Raw genomic sequence first — 18,391 nt, forward strand, 5'->3', positions numbered from 1 at the left:
ACAAAAAAAAAAAAAAAAAAAATTTTCTTTTTTCCCAACAAAAAAAAATATTAATAATATCAATAAAGACTCATGACAAGCTGAGAAAAATTGTGCTACCTTTAGTATGAATGGTTGATTTGAAAAATCTATCAAGAACTCCTACACATTGGGAAAAATGAGCACAGTAAGAATAGTTCACAGAAAAAAGGAATAGAGCATCCTAAACATGTGAAGCGCAGCCTCACTCCTCAGCAGGAAAAACACTGAAATGACAGTGTCATTTTTCACCTGCTGTATTGGAAGGGCTCAAAAAGTTTAAAAATACACGTAGTCTGGGAAGCCATGGGCCACTGATGGGCAGGTGATCAGGGTGTGGGCTCTGTGCATCAAAATGAAAAATGACCCAGGTTTGACTGATTCCACTCTCAGGAATGTATTCTGCAGATATACCGAGACGTGTGACAGGTACACGAGATGTCACTCCAGTTTTGTTTGTAATAATAGAAATTGGAAATTAGCTAGAAGTCCATCAATGCATGTGGGTGAACAGATCATGTTATGCACACCTGCAAGTGCAGACGTGGACACGGTCTGCACTGACACAGAAGACAACCCGTGGCAAGGCGAGCTGCCGGGTGCAGAAAATAAAACCCCCTCCTGTGTGTCCACAGGTCTAAGCATAGGACAAGCCCAGAACTGGCCCCCATAGTGACCTTTATCAGGATGACTCGGAGGCAGAGGGTCGGCAAGGCGAGCTGCCGGGTGCAGAAAATAAAACCCCCTCCTGTGTGTCCACAGGTCTAAGCACAGGACAAGCCCAGAACTGGCCCCCATAGTGACCTTTATCAGGATGACTCGGAGGCAGAGGGTAGGCTTTCACTCCACACCCCAGCGACATGTTTAAATAAGTACAAATGGCTTTGCACTTATTGTCTATTTTTAGAAAAATAAAATTTACTTGCTTAAAAAAGAAAATTTAGTGAAAAGGAGCATACCCCAGGAAGGCACTGTAGCTCTTCACGATAACAGGAATATTTGAGACCCTCCCTGCAAACCACAACAAAGCCCAAAGCTGCCCAAACTTACAGTGCTTTGAGGAAGACAGAACGGGGACAGACTTACTTTGAACGCATGTGACAAAATGTGGGTTTTTGGTGTACGGAGATCCGTATTTGGAAATGCACTCTGCAAGAGAGAAACAGACTGTGTGTCACTTCACACCACGGAGACTGGGTGCACTTGGGACTGTGCTGCGGTTTCTTAGCTCTGGAGAGGTGGCTCATTCACTTTGCCTGAGGAGCTATAGTCCTTGAGCAATAACAACAGTTTAGCTTTAACACGAAACATTTTAACCCACAAACAGGAAACATCTCCACCAAGGTGGCAGAACTCTGCACCCAGAAGTGTGAAAGCACCTGCCACGACTTCTGGAGTGCCTCCTACTGCACAGAGGGATCACTGAAAACATTTGGTAAGTTTTCCAACTGTAGTCAGAGAGCTAAACTTCAATTTCACATTGACCGTGATGTGAAAGTCGATCTGCTTTGGAGAAACTCCCCCAGGCCATTTGGCACGCTGCACTCAGCTTGACCGCGGATGTTCCACAAGGAGGAGGGAGGCGTGGTTCTGAACATCGGAAACTTGGAACTGTGTAGAAGGGGCGTTGAGTCCTTTATCTGGCCGTTCAGTAGGTCACTGTTGCTTGCCCATGCATAGGAAGACATCAGCACAGACAGCAAAAGGTGGCTGAAGGGCAGATGCGTGGGATAACTGGTCACCCTTCTCAGGACTCAAACCCCGTGCATCCAAGACGAGGCAGATCCTGGGCTTTCTTTCCAGGGCCAGTTACAGATCCACTTTGCTTTTTGCCAGATACAGACCCAGAGAAGGTGCCTCTGAGAGGCTAAAGTTAAAAAAGAAGACCCAGGAATACTTTTCTCTCCTTACAAGCGAAATACATCCAAAGAACTTTAAAATGGTGGTAACTAGATAAGCACTTCTCAAAGTGTAATCCAGAGCCTCTTGCAGGGAGTCGTGAGGTCAGAGCTACGGCCCCAGTAAGACAGGGACCTCACTGTATTTTCTCACCTCCCTCTCTCCCCCGTGTGCAGCAGGGTTTGCAGAGGCCACACGATACGCGGCAATGCCACTGCTCCTCCAATTAAACAAAAACACCCCTCGGTGTTCTCGGTTTTAACAAACAATATAGTAAATATTGATAAATACAGCCCACATGAAAAAACTCTTTGGAGTCCTCAATAGTTTCAGAAATGCAGAGTCCTGAGACCAAAAAGTTTGAGGGCCACTAAATCAGTCTTGTTTCCATGCAGTGAGCTGAGCCTGGAATCAAAGCCGAGAAGGGTTTGCAAATGACACTCGGACCTAGTGTGGAACAAAGATGTGGTGTAAAAGAGACACGCGTGTGTGTCTGACCCACGTGCTCCAGTCAGTCCCAAACTCACGGTGTGATGAAGCAATGCTTCCTCAAGGAATAGCTCCCTAACGGGATTTCTCGAAACACGTGTCCCCCAGCTACGCCTTAGGACAACTAAGAGAGCCGTGGTTTACACTTACCTAAGTATCTTGGATAAAAGTAGTCCTGTGGAAAAAGAAAGAGAAAGGGCAGTGGTTACCGGCATGAGCTGAGACTCCTGAACAACAGTCAGCGTGGGCTAACCAGACCTCGGCCTTTCTTCCGAGGAGGCAGAAGCAGACTCTGGACGTGGTGCTGCAGGAGGGGGCTCCCCACAATGGCTCCCTAAGCCGCCTTCTGCCCTGGAGGACCATGGCATGAGGAGAAGAGAGGGGAGCGGCTGGCTCTGCTTCTGCAGAGTGACCACAGGCAAAGCGGACCGTGTGCCTAGACTTTCTGTGACCAGCAAAAGCAACGCCATTTACAGCTACTGACGATAGGCCACCCATCGTGTCTCAGAGAAAGGCACCCTTAGCAGGATGAGAAATGTCCCAAGTAAAACCAAGTCCAGCCCCTCTCTGGACAAGCCTGAGCACCTTACTGTGTCCACTGCATTTACAGTATTTATCCATGAATGCACACGTAAGAGGTCCGTATGGAAGGTCTTTTTAACCCCATTATCAGGAATTTGCCTGAGGTCACAAAGCTGAAGCCGGGAAGGGCTTCAGATGGCTCAGGATCAGCGGGAGCTGCTGCACAGCGCTCTACAGAGTGACAACTGGAGGCGGCTCCGGCGCCGTCCTTCCACACGTGCGGGCGTCGTCAGCTGGTTCTGCACAGCCTTCTCAGCCACTTTCCTGTGCACTTGGGCTCAGCCCTCCGCCGGTGGGTGGTGCCACCCGAGGGTGGCTGCAGCTCGGGGAGACTCGATGGTGCTGCACACACTTGCTAAGATGTGCTCAGACATGGCTCCAGAAAGCTACGTTCTAGTAAAGATGGAATGTTTTTAAACTCTTGATCCTTTAAAAGAAAGTAAGAACCAGGGCAAGTTGTGACTGGTGGGAAGGCGGCATCCATGCAAATGCGAGGACAGAGAGCTGGGTATGGGGAGTCGGGGAGGGACCTCGGAGCCCTGCAGAGCCTGCCTTCCTCCTCTCTCCCCTGCTTTTGGTCACAGGCTGCCAAACCCTGAGAACAGGAAAGGCCAGCAAGGCCAGATGAGCTCTGGCGAAGCCCCTGGCCCTGGGACTGGAGGGCAAACTAACACCATGTCTCAAGGGGAAGGCTTTGCTTCCAAAATAAGACTCAGGAGGGATGAAAGACGTGTCCACTCCGGTCAGGAAACCAAGAATTAGGTTGAGGAAGGACTGAAGAGAAGACCAGTGAGTCAACCACCCAACTGTGCACAGATGCTTGCACTGCCAGGACTTTCCAGAAAGCATACCCTGTTTTTTAAAAATCCTAACTGGTCATACTGTCAACAGTCACGTGTGATCTGTTTAAACGGTGAGTTCTACTGCTGCAGAGAGGCGTTGCTAATAGAAAAGCCAGGCTCCCCTCCCCTCAGCCAACCACACCTATGGGAATGGCTTCCGAATAACCTGAGGCAGTGAGTCCTAATTTGTCTGCTTCGTCATTAGGGGAGGGAGTGGTAGGGGCAGCCCACATGTGAGAACGTGCCTGGTAACCACGGGAGAGGTGGCTGAACCCTGAGTAAATGCAGGGCTGAGAGAAATACACCTAAAATGGCCACACAGTCTCCCACAAGAAAGAGATTTCACGTGGCCCTTGGAAAGTTCTGGCACAGAAACAGCTGAGGAGTAAAAGGTGCCCAAATACACTCCGTGACGCCACAGGACCAAACACAGAGCACGTGGTTTTGAGATCCACCTGCCCCCCATCACCTGCATCACAAGTTCCTCAGGTGCATGACCCTTGGCCTGAGGCTGCAGCAGGGTGGTCTCTCCTGAGCAGCGCCCCTAGGAATCCCTGTGGAGCAGAGGCCAGAGAGGTCAGGATGCCGAGATTTAGGACCAGGGACGACCACACATACCTACCCTCCTTATCCACCCCAGGAGGAGCAAGCTCTCTTGGGTGAGGGGTGGGGTTGGGGTGCGGAGTGGGTGGAGGATGCTGGGACCAGTGGGCTGGTGATGGAACCCCTGTCACCAGGCAATCATTTTCCCCGGGGGTTTGCCTCTACTTTGCTTAAACAGCTAAAGATAGAAAGAAGTGAGCAAAACCTCAGAGCCCACACCATGAACTGACGCTCCAGGAGGTGAAGGGCAACACCCACCTGCCCGTCTCCAGAGGCCCTCAGGATCTGCCCCATGATCCACATGGGTGGATCATGAACAGATGGATGGACAGTGGACAAATAAGTACATGGACGGACAGATGGAAGAACTGACGGACGGACGAGCGGACGGGTGAGTGGCTGGAAGAGTGAGTGAGTGGATGGAGGCATGAATGAATGAATGAACAGGGGACAAGCCCAGGGTCCTGCAGTTCTCACTCAGCTGGACAAAGCACTGGGTCCTCAATCTTATCCATGCCACAGACAAGCACCCTGGAGAAGAGTTAAAATCAATGCTCTCAGTTTGTCTCTTTCAATATGGAGGTGTTAATACGATGGGTCCTCAAGTTAACAAACTGCCAACACAGTTTTAAAACTTAAATCCTCATTATTACCTGACATTTACCTAACTTCTCTTGTGCTATTTACTCCAAGAGCCCCACCCTTCCAGGTGACAATTAGACACATGCTGTTTACTGCGTGGAAGATACAACAAATGAGTCACCCAGAAGACCGGTGTGATTTGCCATCATCACTGGTAGGGGACTGCTCAGAGCGCAGCAGCCTCCTCGGGAAGCACACGCCCCGTCCAGAGAGCACCACACGCCAGGCACTTGGCTGGAGCTCCTGAGGCTCAGGGGTTTCAGGGCACCGGGCTTGGCTGGGAGCCCCGTCTGCTGGAGAAGGTCCAGTGTAAACAGCTGGGCTCCACCAGCAGACCCAGCTCCTCCTCGGATGCCTTCCTAACTGCATTCCTGCTCCCTTCGGCTTTACAGAAAAACTCATGACCTAAAGTGCCTTCCAGGGAGCCCGGCCCAAGGACGGCCTGGTTGAAGTCCACTGTAAGGTTTCCAAATTGTTCTAAAACTACAGAAAAGTGTTGTAATGAACCAACCCTCAGCCACAGGGACCCTCACTCCCACACCCTCTGTCTTTGCTCCCATAATTATTCGGCCACACATGACGAGGGGAGAGTAAGACAGGAGAACAATAGGTAGTTGGTGAAATCCTTGAGAATTCCCGTTTGTGGACACAACTTCAGCAAGACCTAACAGAACCCACCTGCCTCTGCCCTGTGCTGACCACCAGGACCCTGGTTTGCCCTCAGGGTCTTGTACTGCACCCCTCACAGCCACCACATGGCAAAAGTCAGGAGTAACAGGGAGCTGCCACGTTCCCCGTTGGGACAGGGTCAGCCTGGAGGACCGGGCTATTGACCTGGCGACGCATGGGGAATCTTCACCTGCAGGGCAGGGCAGTTCTGAAATCCCAGCTCCAAAGTGACCTTGTGAGCCTGGGCAAGCTTCCTGCCCCTGGAGCTAAGGTTCAGAACAGGGTGGGGTTGACCTCCCCACGCCCGGCCAAGCTCCACCCGTCCAGTGAACTCCCTCCAAGGGGTCGTCTGGTGCAATTCTTCCCTGGGTCTCCTCTGCAGTCCTTGCCCACCAGTCTGCAGTTTGGTGAGGGTTTTCAGTGGTCTCTTGATTAAACTAGACCCTCTGAGGGCAGATTTACTCCCCCAAAATGGTCAAAACCCACATGAGATGATAACATCCAACACAGTATGTTGTAACAATAGGAAACATGTTTGGGCCCAAAGTTGTTGAACTGACAGTTGCCCCCTCAAAGCTTACAAACAGAACCATGTCTAGCTCAGAAGGTTCCAGAACCTGGCAATCGCTGCCGGTGAACATTTCCTAAGCACCTTCATCTCCAAGCCTACTTTAACGCCTTGGGCACAGCAACATCTCTGCCCAGCGAGGGGTGGCACACAACGCCTCAATTCCTGTTTTCTTAAAAATGTGTTTTTCCATAAAATGTGTTTCACAAAATGCTCACTCCCAGTCTGCTGTGAGAATTAGATGTGTCAGTGAATGTGTTTGCAGAATGCTCTGCAAACATTTCAACCTCAGTTGTGCATGGATGTTTTTGGTGTGGACTTTTATCTGGATTCAAACAGTATACAAGGAGTCCCACGTTACAACCCAACCCATGGTGGTTATTTTTCAAACAGGACACTAAAAACTTATTACTACCTTTAGTGAATAACAGCCTAAATTCTGTTTCCAAAAATCTTTATATTACCTGACAGAGGAGGCTGAGACTCTGGGTAGCACAACTTTGCTTATTACCTATTTGGGATGTTTTCGATGGGAACAGTCAACAGGACTGACTAATCCCTGACCACCGCAAACCCGACTTCTAAGAGCAGCTGGTCAGTGATGTCAACCTGAGTTTCCGTTCCTGGAGCTTTCGCTTTCTCAGAGCTCGAGGCGCCCACAGACGCCGTTTCACAGCAGCCTCTCGAGAGGTCTCCACTCTGCAGACAAGGTGGGCTTGCTCCGCTCCCCCTGCTCCTGCCCACTGACCCCCCGGGCTCTGAGCCCGAAGCCTGGCAACGGGGCTCTGCTCATGCTCTTCTGGCACTGGCCATACAGAATCTTCTTTCCTTTTTTCCTCCAAAATTCATCACCTAACTTCTCCAAACCACTGCCTGCTTAAGCACTCCACATAACAGAAATGCCAACTCCACTGTCACACGGCGGGTGCTTCCCAGGGCTTGCAAAGCTCCTTGGTCCCAGCCCCACCCCAAGGACCCCGGGCTGGCCTGAAGGGAGGTAAGCCCCAGAGACAACACAGGCAAGGCCACCTGCACCCAGAGACGCAACCACATGCCCCTTGTTCCTAAAGTTCACACTGAAGCGCATGCTACGTTGCAGGGGTTCCTGCTGGAACAAGACCCCGGGTGTGCTCAGCAAGCCACAGTTATGGGAGCTGGGACGTCTCTGCAGTGTGACTTCACAGCTGTGCATCCTCCACACCTCACAACAAGCACATGGGGCCTGAAACAGCAGGGCCCTCGGGGAACGGTGATGGTCACGCTGGAAAGCCAATGTTCTGGGTCCTTTCTAGAGTTCGTTTTAGGGCAAAACTTTAAACATTTTTCATGACTGTGAATTAGCTATGCTCCCTGTCCTCCAAGTGCATGTGACCAGGCCTGGCTTTCTGGGTGCTCAGGGCCCTGAGTATGAGAGGCCATGGCTCTTGGGGATGGGGACATTTGTCCCTTGCTGAATGGCCAGCTTATTCTGAACAGCATTTGCTCCGTGTGTTTGCTGCAGCTTGTACCTGTCCCAGCAGCATCTCCTTGCACATCTCACCTGCCCCAGTGAAGCCACAGTTCCCTCAGCTGACTGGCGGCGGCTCCGGCTGATAAAAACTGCTCTGCCCAGCACTGGCTCCCAGCATGGCTGTTCATGTGTTCGCCCTTGCGCTCAGCAAACATGGTAACCCACCCCTACGGGCCAGCACTGAGCTGGACCCACAGAGACGAGGCCACAACCCACCCTGAATCTGCCCGCAGACTGGCTGAGCTGCAGGTGACTGTGCCCAGGAAGTGGAGGGAGGGCTGGTTCCTCGGCCAGATATCCGGATAAAAGGCAAGGGCAGGGATGGCATGTTAGGAAGAAACTCCAACAGTGGCTAATTACAGCATCTGCTCTAGGTGCAAGGATATTCACTAAGAAATTAGTCTCATAAAATACATTTGCTCTCAAATTCCTCCCGCATGGCGGAGACGTGCAGCTGCCTTCTGTGCCCCAATCCTCCTCTGTCCTTAGTAACAGCTGCAGGACACACACTAACAGATGACACTTTCCAGCTTCCCCTGCAGCTAGGGCGGCCGGTGACTAAAACCCGGCCCATGAGATACAAGCACAAGGAGAAACTGCCCGGAGCTGACTGGAGCTGGCTAGCCTGTGACCCTCTACTGAAATGCAGACGAGATGGCTGCTGCTCCAGCGTCTTCTACTGCGTGACGAGGCCTTGGAGGTGCAGACCACACACCAGCGGGGCAGAACATGAAGAGGTGGCGCGAGTCCCTGGCCACTGCCAAGCAGCCCGCTCCTCGCCTTCTGCATAAATGAACTTCTACCTCATTTAAACTACCATTGTTAGCAAATTTTCAAATATATGCACTAAAATTATAAATTTAAGGAGAGTCGAGGCTTCACAAGTTGAGGAGGATGTTTTGGGACATGTTCCCTGGAAAGCCTTCGATAAACAAGGGTTTAGGCCAGGGGGGTGATGGAAGAGGAACTCTGAGGGTTACAGAGGCTCGGGGGACCACGGGAGAAGCAATCAAACATTTTTTGCAAAAATGTGTCCATTTATGGTAAGAAGAATGTTGGTTTTTAGTAAATCATTATTGTTTTGGAAAAATAATGTCCTGCCTCTCCCAAAATTCTTAATTCAATTTTTTTGTCCCCCAAATTTTGAGCCTAATTGTATTTACAATCCAGATTTCATAAAGCAAAAGAGAATAAAATTGACCTTATACTTTACAGTTGCATTTCTCAAGATTGACTTCTATTCTTACAGTGTAACTCTGGACTCTGTTTAAGTGTATTTACTTTACACAGCCTTTTTTGTGGATTGATCCTGCACTCACCTGGCACGTCATTTGCTGATATGAACAGCTACGTTCAGCAAACTCCTTTGTTCTCAAGGCCAAAAGCAGCACCATGAGTGACCGGAGTACACAGCCGGTGCCAGTCACAGATAGGAGCAGAAAAAAGATGTCAAGAAATAATTACACCTTCACCAGACACCCTACTCAGTGGTGCGCCCTGCCTTCTTACTGGAGAAGCAGAACTTCATTAAAACAAGGGTGTAATTTATTGACGGATCTCCAAATGCCAGGCACCATAGGAGCTGCGCATACCCCCTGTGGTGGGCAGAGTCACTGCCCTGAGATGCCCACAGTCTTGCCCCTGGAACCCATCACGTGCTACGTGTGGCAGGTGGCAGAGGGGATTAGGGCTGCTGGTCAGCTGACAAGGAGACGGGGTGGCCCTGGGTTATCTGGGTGAGCCCAGTGTGATCACAGGTCCTCAGATGTGGAACAGGGAGGTGGAAGAGAAACCCAGTGACGGCCCCACGCAGAGAACGTGGCCTGACCTTGCTGGCTTTGAGGGCCTTGAGCTGAGGGACACAGGCGCCTCTAGAAGCCACAACAGGCCAGGAACGGAGTCTCCCCAGACCTCCCGGAAGGGACACAGCCATGCTGACTACAGATAAGACACACTTCAGATTTCTGACCTCCAGAGCTGTAAGATATATTTGTGGTGTTTTAAGCTGTTGGGTCTGTGGCAATCACACTCTCCTCACAGAGGCCACATGAGACAGATGTCAGTGTCTCCCATAGGCATTGTGGCACTGGATGGGACAGCTGAGTCACTTCCCACGGCTGCACAGGGGCAAGGCAGACACTCACACCCTGCCCGTGTCTGCACCACCCAGAAACAAAGAGCGCGCTCCCGGCAGTCCCCGGAGGAGCACGTGTGAGCTGGGACACAGCGAAGCAGCAGGAAGGAGCTGCCTTATCTTTCAGGTGCCAGGAGAGACCCGATTCCTCCCTCGGCCCCACGAGAGGCCTGGGCTGCTCCACACTGCAGGGCAGCGGCCACGCTTGGCCGTTTGGCAGCAACAATGAGGACAGAGAGAATCCTGCCAGAAAGCCCTGCAGCCATCAGACGGAAGCGATAAAGACGAGATGCCCCAAGGAGAAGGTCTTGGGACGCAGCCACCGGTTCTGCACCGAGAGACCAGTGCGAGGGGGAGGAGATGAGAAATGCGGGGAAAGGGGAAGGAGGCAGCCCCGCCAGCACCGCCCGGCTCCCGCAGGCCTCACCGAGTGGGTAGCAGCCCCGTGTCCACAGGGGGCACAGGGGTGACGTGCCCCACCACAGATGCCAGGTGGCACGTCTCTCTACATTTTCTGGGAAAAGCAAAATAACACATGTTCCAATCATACAAAACACAGCTGCATAGACACTTCCTTTGGCCCCAAGTCCACCCTCGGGAGGGTTTCAGGCACTTCAACGTAGCATATTAACTTGGAGTTTGGGGGCATGAGTTTCCAGTCCTCTAAATAAGAGCTAATTTGGACATGTCTTTAAATAAATTCCTGGACCCCAGTTCACAAGAGCATAGCATGAGGTGATGCCAAAGACTCCCAGCCACAACATTCTGTGATCCCATGACAAACACTACTGCAAAATTCTTGTCTGTTCCTGGCTTATAAAAGGGAGGCTTGCGTGCCTCCTGAGTCCAAGCAGAGCTCCCAACATGAGCTGTGACCGTGACGCTCTGTGGGATCTTAAGGGCTCATGCCCTCCACAGGGCCACTTCATGAGAGAGTTCAATGGCTTCACTCAGAGCCTCAACCTGCTGGGTCCTGGCTGGGCAGGCAGCACCCTGGGCTTCCAGTGTGTCACTGCCTCTCACGTGCTGCGAGCATGCGCCCTGCTACTCCTTGGACCAGGCCCTGCCTACTGGCTTAATGAAGATGACCAAGGACAAGGAGATGCCATGACAATGAACTGCCGTCACCATCGACGGCAAGTCTGCGGGAAAGCTATAGGAGGTCCCTGACGGTGCCACTCCTTGGACCAGGCCCTGCCTACTGGCTTAATGAAGATGACCAAGGACAAGGAGATGCCATGACAACGAACTGCCGTCACCATCGACGGCAAGTCTGCGGGAAAGCTATAGGAGGTCCCTGACGGTGCCTGAGCCACTGACATTTTCCCCCAGCATTATCCACCTGGGCCTGTCTGCAGCCAGAAGATGGGACCATGGCCCCAAAGCCACCGATGACTCTACATGGACACGTTTCCTCAGTGCACTGGCTGCTGTTGCAGTTGTGGGGCTGGACAGGCATGGGGTTTCCTTCTGGCCTCATTGAGTGGCAACCCTCAAGTTCAAAGGCAAACCCACCACTTGCCAAGCAGAACCACCTGGATGCAGCATAAAGCTCCCTGCAGCAGGCTCACTGGACTCACACCAAGCATCACACTGGGCGCATGGAGCCCCCATGGGACCCGCCTGGTGCTTGACACCCCCACCCCAAGGCTGCCACGATGTGGTGCAGATCCAGCACAGACGCGCATGCTGAGGCACGACATCGGCTGGGGTGCATCGATCCTTGCTCTCTCCCCCACTCTGGCCCGCGATGGCGTTAGTGACTAAGTGTGGACACTACCTCTGCAGTGCCTGGGACAAGCCTCAGTTTCCACATCTGTGAAGGAGCAATGACAGTGGCTGTCGTGCAGAGCTGTCACAAGGATGAAACAACTTCACAGGCGCAAATGCTCAGAACCCAGCGCTGTTGGGGACTACCGTGTACCCTTACCGATCGCAAGTTGTCGCTTCACACTGATGTGCCTAGACTCGGTTCCAGGGCCGTGGGGGGCCGTGCTCTCCACAGCATGGCTTATCACCTTCAGATGCTATTCTATCGTCAGCTTTGAAATAAATGTAAGCCACCTGCCTATAGAGGGTACGAACGTGTATGTCTGTGCGTACATGTGTGTGTCTGTGTCTGGCTACAAACACCGTCATGTCACTCCCCACGAGTGTGAAGAGGAAGTACATGGTTTCTTTCACAGGGAAATGGAAATGTCCCAGGTACACAAGAAGGCCACAGGGCCGTGCTCTTGGCCGCCTCCACCCAGGTGGGAGCAAGGTCTGTCTGCCCAGCCTTGGCTTCTCTGTGCTCAGTCGACTTAGCAATTCTAAGAAGAAACGACGTCGATGCAGCGAGGCCCGTGCTGCTGGCAGGCAGTCCTGGGCTGGGGCCGGACGGTCCTGCGTGTGCTCCACGGAGCCTAAAGCTCCGAGCAGAGGTCCTCACAAAACGCTCTAGACGGCAGGCTTCACTTTATTACATATTTTATTACCATGGACACTAACACTGGAAGGAAACAAATTTCACCTATAATTTGAAAGAAAAAAGTCTGAGAAAATAAGTATGACATATTAATGAGGCCCAAATGCACATGACCGTCTCTTTTGAACATCGAACTTTTAACCAGTCACAGCAGACTGTGCTGTCAGGAGGGAAGAGCTAACATTCTCAACTTACTCCAATTCCAGCTCCTCTCTACAACTGCTGTATTTTACAACTTTTTAAATGAACTTTTGCTACATCAGGTCAAAATTTACACGGCCTAAGCAGCAGGTTTATAAAGAAATCAGGGGAATATAATAACCCTGAAAAGTACAGAGGAGTCCCAACATCGAGTACTAAACCTCAGACAGCAACGCTGTGCATTAACAGAACAGTTCCAAGTCCAGCCTCAGGAGAACACGAGGACGGCCAAGTGTTCGGAAGCGCGGACGCTGCGGCTGATGGCTCTGGACCAACCAGAACCTGGGAAGAGCAGGGCAGGCTGCCCCAAGCGATCTTAAAGAAACAAGGCACAAGCACTCGCTTCCTGAAAGGGCGTTTTGTTTCTAAATAACAAAGGGAGACGTTCAGCATCTCTCAAGACATCTTCTATTAGCTTTCCACGGATGCTGGGCTCCCTGGCTGGGGCACTGTACATTTGCAGGGCCTGGTGCCTCGCTAGACTGAGGAGACGAGAACAGATGGACGTGCTGCAGGCACCAGGAGAGCTGGGGAGCCTGGCAGGCTGGTCTACCCCTCAAACCCCCCCAGACCCAGGAGGCCTGGCCCTTGCCTCACAGCCCGCCCCTCTGAGGCCTCCAAGCCCATGCCCAGGCAGCTCTGGGCAGGGGACAACCGCTTAGCAACAGTCAGGCTGGTCTACCCCTCAAACCCCCCCAGACCCAGGAGGCCTGGCCCTTGCCTCACAGCCCACCCCTCTGAGGCCTCCAAGCCCATGCCCAGGCAGCTCTGGGCAGGGGACAACCGCTTAGCAACAGTGCCAGGGTCCTCAACTGCAATGACTGTGTGCTCAAGGCCCCCAGTGGCAAAAGCTTCTCGAGAGGACACCCAGGAGGAAGGGCATGGCTGCAGGGTCTCAGCCCATGGGGAAGGTGCTCTGGGAGTGGAGAAACCCCAGAGAGGGGTCAGGGGGCTGGGTCTGCAGAAAAAACCTTGAGGAGTTTGTCTCACTTCTCAGTGACCTGATGCAACCCCAAAGTCGTAGAAAAAGTGTGAGTGTATGCACGTGGATACATGTGTCTCTGTGTGTGTGTGTGCATTCTGTGCGTGTCTGTGTGCACGTGCGTGTGCTGCGTGTACACCTGTCTCTGTGTATATGCACATGTGTATGCGTGTGTGTTGTCTGTGAGTCTACGAGTGTATGTGTCTCTATGCATGTGCTCTGTGTCTGTGTGCACGTGTGCACGTGTGTGTTGTGTCTGTTAGTGTGTATGTACACATGCATATGTGTCTCTGTGTCTGTGTGCATCTGTGTATTCTAGGTGTCTGTGTGCACATATTTATGTTCTCTGTGTGTTTACCTGTAAATGTGTCTCTGTGAACACAAACGTATATCTGTGCACACGTGTATGTGTGTGTCTGTGGATGTATGTAGGTGTCGCCGTGAATGTGATGTGTGTACGAGTGCATGGGTGTCTGTTGGTGGCCACTGTAAAGACAGGGTGGGGTGGGAGAAGGCCAGCACCTCCCCCTCCAGGTACCCCATAATGAAGAGGGAGTTCTCTGAGGGTCCCTCCCCTCCTCCTGCTGGGACCCTCCCTTGGGGGGGCTTGCAACTCCTTGGGGGTGCCCTCCCACAGTCTCAAGAGAAAGGTCCTTGGAGCACAGACAGGGTTCAAGGCAAGGCCACAGGACGTGGGCCTTTGAAACCGACTACACCCAAAATTCTACCTAGAGAACTCACCACCAGCATGGGTGGGGCCCCACCCCTGGGAGAGCTGGGGGAGGCGGGAGTGGAGGGGATAGTGGAGAGATGGAGAAGCATGGGTGGGGCCCCACCCCTGGGAGAGCTGGGGGAGGCGGGAGTGGAGGGGATAGTGGAGAGATGGAGAGAGAGAGAGAGAGAGAGAGACAGAGAGAGACAGGGAGACACAGAGACAGAGGAGGACAAGGGGACCATGGAGTTGGGGCACAAGCGGTGCTGTCTCCGCACAGGCCAGGCCCTCGGAGGATACCCCCGGCCCCACTGTGAAAGCTGCACTTGTATCTCAAATAGAACAAGGTGGTGGGATCAGGAACCTCTGCCTGGGTTTTCTTCCCACCTACAGGCCAGCATCAAAGGGCATGGGCAGGCACCCAACCTGTCTGCCAGCAGGTCTGGGCTGGGGTAAGTCTTGTCCAGAATCCTTTCCGGAAGCAAAGGGTGATTACTGAGATCCTATCAGGCATTGGAGCCCGCCGGCCTTAAAGGACTTAGGAGAAAGGCGACTAGTGCGGAGACCTGGGCTGGGCCTGGGGAGCCTCAGCAGAGACTGGGGGGAGAATTGCCCAGGAACCCAGCCAAGGAGTGGCAGAGGAATGCCAGGAAGGGGGAATGACGACAGACAAGGAAACAGAGATAAGCAGCAGGCAGACAGGCTCTGGGAGGGAGGGGCCCTGCCATTAACAACAGCCGCATGGCCACCCCCAGCAGGGGACCGCCCGGCCAGGAATGCAGGTGGGAGGAGCCACAGGAAAGGGGGGGCCTTCCATCAGAACCTGGCTCCAGGCCACAGGCGCGTGGCAACAGTGGTGGTGTGGGCACCTGCCAGCTGGGAGCAGGAGGGCTCTGAAGGAGGACACCCCAACCTGGGGAGGATTGAGCAGAAAGAGCTGAGGGCACATCCGGCACATGTCCCGACAAAAATTCTCTGTGGACCAAGCAGCTCCCCGACCTCTCCCAGGCCCATCCGTGCACCTCCCTGGAAAACCCGGTTCTAGCAAAGAGCCCTCAGCCTCGATGTCTGATCAAGTTCCTCACCCCCTCCCCAGGTGGCCTGGTCTCCCTGGCCTGTCTTCTGCAAGAATCCTGGTAGGTGGCTTTAGCCAGCATCCCCCTCACCCCGCTGTTCCCTCTTAGTGATTTTCCATCCTCAGGCCCCCACCCTGCTGCTTGGCTACGAATTCCCACGTGTCTACACTGTATTCAGAGTTGAGCCCAACCTCTCCCCACTGCGAGACCTCGGTGCTGTGGTCCCCATACCTACAGCGATGGTCCTGAATAAAGTCTTCCCTACTGTGCTTTAACAAGTGTCACTCAACAGTTTTTTTCTTGAACACCTGGCACACAGTGAGCACTCAACCACAGACCTCTGCATCCCCAGAGAGCTGGTGGCAGCTGCCCAAGTCTACCCGGTGTGGGGGAAGGACCATGGGGGGCAATGTTGCCTCCCCTGCCAGTGGGGGAAGAAGCCGGGGCTGGGCAGGTGCATGTCGACTACAGCTGGGCAAAGACGCGCCGCAGACAGGACAGGCTGTTGACCTAGATCGGCAGATGGCAGGGAAGGGGGCAGGCGGGACCAGTCCCCGAAGGGGGCCTTGTCCTTCAGATGGCAAGGTCAGGTCCTGGTGGCTCCATCAACCTCATTTCACAAATTGTAAAAGGGGTTGCACTTCAAAGGCAAGAATAACCTGAACTAATACTTCTCAGGGAGAAAGCTCTGGAGCAGAGGAAGTCACTGATCATCTCACAGCACTTCCAAAAGGTGGTTTTCTCAGTCAGGTGCACCAGCGGCAAGTTGCGTCGGAGGATCCCCAAGGCATGGAGGACACTGTGGACACAAGGACCACAAGGGGTGGACGCCTGATCTGCCAGTGCAGAGCTGGGACCTGGCCAGCAGCCAAACCCAACCCCAACCCCGACCCCGGCTCTTCCCAGCATCCCACACTGTCTCTCAAGGCAAGAATGTGGAAAACAAGCCCACAGCCAAATCCACGAAACAGAAAAGCTCTGGGAAGAGGCGAGGCAGCGGTTAAGGCCGGGCACCTGCCATTCCACCCACTGAGAGGGGACATGTGGAGCAGGTGGTCCAATGGGAAGCTGACACGTAAAGGAAACAATGTAATCATTATTATTCGGGAATGTGGTTGGGAAGGAGGATGGAATTCTGGGAGATTACAGGTGACTTTGGCATGAAAAGGAGTCCAGACTGTGAGGGAGACAAGCGGGCACGGCCTCCCCCAGCATCGGAGCAGCTAGGTGTGCACAGGGCGGCAGGAGGGGCCACACCACAGGGGTGCAGAGCCCCCCCAGAAAACAACAGGGAGGATGTGGTTGTAGTACAGTGAGAGGTTGTGAGTGCTCTTCCCTTTTTCTTGTCTTCATTTCACATTTCACACCTTTGTAAACAGTTATAATTAAAACATAAAAGCATCAAGGTCAGAGGGCACAGGCCCTGGGAGGGGCAGACGGCATGTCGGCATGTCCATGTTCTGATCGGCACAAGCTGTGGCCTTGAGGGCAGCAAGGAAAGGACAGCTTGGGGTGTCTCTGTCCCAGCAAGTGGGGGCTGCAGCAGGATGGGGTCTCACGGGGGGGGGGGGGGGGTCACCAACTCTTATCACCAGCAGCCACAGCCCACAAGCTGCACACACAGAATGTTCCAGGTTGCATCAGCCACACAATCCCACAGCCAGGCAGTGACTCTGCGTTACCAGGGTCCTCTAGCCCTGCCTCTGGGACCTGGAGAGACCCTCTGCTGGAAGCTGCAGCCACACACAAACCTCAATTACAGCAGTGATTAGCTGTGCAGAGAGAGCTGCCCAGCAGCAGTGCAACAGTTTTAAGCTTGTTTCAGAAAGGCAGATCTAAAAGGGAGTGTCAAGATAAAGGCCTACATGGGTCATACAGAACCACTCTTTTATCAAATGTGACATTTATTTCATCCCAGAAGAATTTCCTAAAAGAAAAATTCCAGAACTAAAAACTTTCCTGTGAAATCACTGACTTTGCAGCATAAGGTCCACACCACTGCTCCTAATTTCCAAGACACTTGCTCCCACAATGCATGTTCTTAAATATCACCTCCAGGCCTGCCCTGTCGCCGAGGGCTGCACAGCTCTGCCGGATGCTCCCATTCACACTTGGGCTGCTGTCTGCAGTTGGATGCCCATCCCGCCCTACATCCTCCAAGGACATTATTAACAGAAATACGTCCTAGGCCTGCACAGCCAGGCTCCTGAAATCACCAGCTGCTTCTAAAAGAGCACCCTGCAGAATGGCACCGGCAGACGGGTGCTGGGCCCTGCACTAGCCTCCCCCGACCCCCCATACACACTTCCACCCTGATTCATCTCACATCGAACACTTCCTTAAAGCGCTGCCTTCAGGGACTCGTGGGGGAGCCTCAGCCTGACCCCTCCCCTCAAAATCCTGCCTCCACCCCCAGCCCCGCGAAGTGGGTGGCCCGGGTCTCCTGTGACTCGGACTGCGACAGTCTCTGTGTTTAAGAGTGTTGGGGTGAGACTAGCGGCGCAGTCCCCTCAGGAGGGAAGGAGGTCTGGGGTGCCGGAGGAAGCCGGGTCTCCACCGGTGCGCGCAGGGGTCCCGGCTCCCCAGCCGCTCCGCAGTCCCGTCGCGCCCGCCCCACGCGCTCACCGTCTCGGGGTCGTTCTCGAACACCTCCCGGGCCTCCTCCTTGCTGCACAGCTCCTCGACGCATTCCCTCTCCAGGTGGCCCTGCTTGGCCTCCTCGAAGACCTGGAAGGCGCGGCGCTGCCGGGGCCGCAGGAACTGCGCCGCCTCCCGCGCCCGCAGCAGCACGGCTGCCGGAGAGAGCGGGGACGCGCCGTCAGCCCGCGCCCGGACCCGCTTCTGCCTGGTGCCCACGCTGTTTTGAAATCAACGCTCCCAGCAAATTCTAGGGTAAAATTCTGAGACGCTCCCATGTACAGTGCCAGCAGGTGGCCGAGGGCCAGGTCTGGCTGAGAGGAGCGCAGGCGGCACGGCTGCGCCCGGCTGGGGAGCGGG

At 53.6% G+C, this 18,391-nt stretch overlaps 1 protein-coding gene across 1 annotated transcript in view; it reads right to left on the reverse strand.

Moving 5' to 3' along the window:
- GAS6 (growth arrest-specific 6) overlaps positions 1 to 18,181 on the reverse strand; it is a 41,718-nt gene extending 23,537 nt beyond the window's left edge. The window contains exons 1-3 of the mRNA XM_008593223.1: positions 18,020 to 18,181; positions 2,557 to 2,581; positions 1,105 to 1,167 (exon numbers count right to left, since the gene is read on the reverse strand). The gene's annotated coding sequence lies outside the window, so the exon portion shown is untranslated. The remainder of the gene's footprint in view (positions 1 to 1,104; positions 1,168 to 2,556; positions 2,582 to 18,019) is intronic.
- Positions 18,182 to 18,391: the final 210 nt, after the last annotated feature.

The sequence above is a fragment of the Galeopterus variegatus genome, unplaced genomic scaffold (genome assembly GCF_000696425.1).
Source record: "Galeopterus variegatus unplaced genomic scaffold, G_variegatus-3.0.2 Scaffold8901, whole genome shotgun sequence".
Taxonomy (NCBI): Eukaryota; Metazoa; Chordata; class Mammalia; order Dermoptera; family Cynocephalidae; genus Galeopterus; species Galeopterus variegatus.